The 1686-nt window shown below is 42.6% G+C and overlaps 1 long non-coding RNA gene across 1 annotated transcript; it reads right to left on the bottom strand.

Annotated features, from left to right (window-relative positions):
• Positions 1-880: 880 nt before the first annotated feature.
• Positions 881-1474, bottom strand: LOC107598560 (uncharacterized). Its single transcript, XR_001610572.1, has 3 exons — positions 1407-1474; positions 1010-1189; positions 881-911 (listed from the first exon to the last, which is right to left on the bottom strand). It is a non-coding gene; the product is annotated as an uncharacterized lncRNA (long non-coding RNA).
• Positions 1475-1686: the final 212 nt, after the last annotated feature.

The raw sequence follows: 1686 nt of genomic DNA, 5'->3' as shown, positions 1-1686 counted from the left end.
AATTCGGGTGGCTCGATTCATTGCTCGACATCTGTCCTTCATTGAAGGCAACATGTGCATTTGTTCTGCAAAACAAAAAAGTAAAGAAAAAGGTGAAGAAGATGCAGCTGTTGCAACAGTGATCGTCAAAGAAGCCAATCCTCTACCAACCATAACTTGCAGTGAAGGTGTAAAACCAGAAATGGATGCTTCCTGTTCTGGGAAGTCTGACATTGTCACAATCATCCATCCAACAGATGAAGACCCTGTTGAAAACTGGAGAGGCCTAGCTCTTCCACCCAAAAAGAGAAAGAGGAATTCATACCTCTCTCCTTGTCCTGAATGGCTCCATGCAGATCTATCTGTGAGGGGGAAAAGACTGAAAGTGGAACTGTTGAAAAATGGAACTAATCAACAGCCTGTTAAACTCAGGAAATCAAGAATCTTTGTGCTGAACACATGTGCATTTGATGCTTTTTGTCAATGCTTATGTTGTGCTTTCTGTGATAGTGTCACCTTTGCAAATATTGTTTGTGGTGAGGACTCCAACAACCTCCTCCAGCTAGTGAAAACCATCACCACAAAGGGTCTGAATGCACAGGCCTACATACAGAGGGCAGAGCTGCTGAGTGGAATATTCACACCTGTCCAACTGAAGTCTGGTGCTCTCCAAATCGACGCACAGTGCCACATCTCCACTATCATTGAAAAATCAGCGACAAAACATGCCTGTTTACACTTCACACAACAGTGCTCCTCACAGTATTGCAGTCACAGCACACAAGTCACAAGGGAAATACCATTTGTTTGTACTTCTGTTGCTGTATTGCAGGCTTCTGGCATCGCTTATCTTCAGACCGCAGTGGAAGAAGGCCTTAACCTTCCGGAGTCCCCCTGTCTCAGGCCAATCCAAAATCCATCACAGTGTCCCTCTGCATTCAAGACAGACTCTACATCAGGAAAAGTGCTCTGTGCAGGGAAAGTTTCTCACAGTTACAGTCTAGGAGAACTTCTGTGGATTGACACTGACCTGGGAAGCAACTCCATAGAATTTCCTTTGAGTGAATTTCCCTCCAATCTGATGCTCCAAGGAGAGAGATTTACTTTAAGGGCAGTCATTGCTTTCAAAGGAGGCTTAATCCAGGATGCTCTTGGACATTATGTGGCCTACTGCAGGAGGTCTCCATGTGTCTGGGAGATGTATGACGACCTGAGAAGTGGAGTGACAGGAGTGTCAGAAAAAAACCACAAGTAAAATAATTTTGACAATTCATTGAGTCATGAGTTTCCACATACATACATGCATATAATACACACACACATGTATGTATAAACACAGAGATACAGCAAACATATTATGGTGCGTGTATTTATGACATATACTGTTATTCACGTAATGGCACAGAATAACAAGTAAAAACATTTACCTTGGAGTTGGTGTTACATTCCACTTATCCTGTGATCCGCTGTGTCTGTTATACGTTGGAAACAGTCGATAGGTAACTTAACTAGGATCCGCTTGGATCTTACTTTAACTGTACAGTAAACAAACAAAAAAAACACAACCGCAAAAACGAAACGTCTACCCTGCACAAACCAGCACAAACGAAGCACTAACGATTGAGACTATTTTGGGTGAGTTTGGAGCGTGTAGGGGGGCTGGTGACGTCATTGCCTTTAATGTAATGTCTAATATTTAAAAAAACA

The sequence above is a fragment of the Sinocyclocheilus grahami genome, unplaced genomic scaffold, assembly GCF_001515645.1.
Source record: "Sinocyclocheilus grahami isolate Dianchi unplaced genomic scaffold, SAMN03320097.WGS_v1.1 scaffold253.1, whole genome shotgun sequence".
NCBI lineage: Eukaryota > Metazoa > Chordata > Actinopteri > Cypriniformes > Cyprinidae > Sinocyclocheilus > Sinocyclocheilus grahami.
This window is presented reverse-complemented; position numbering and strand designations above follow the sequence as displayed.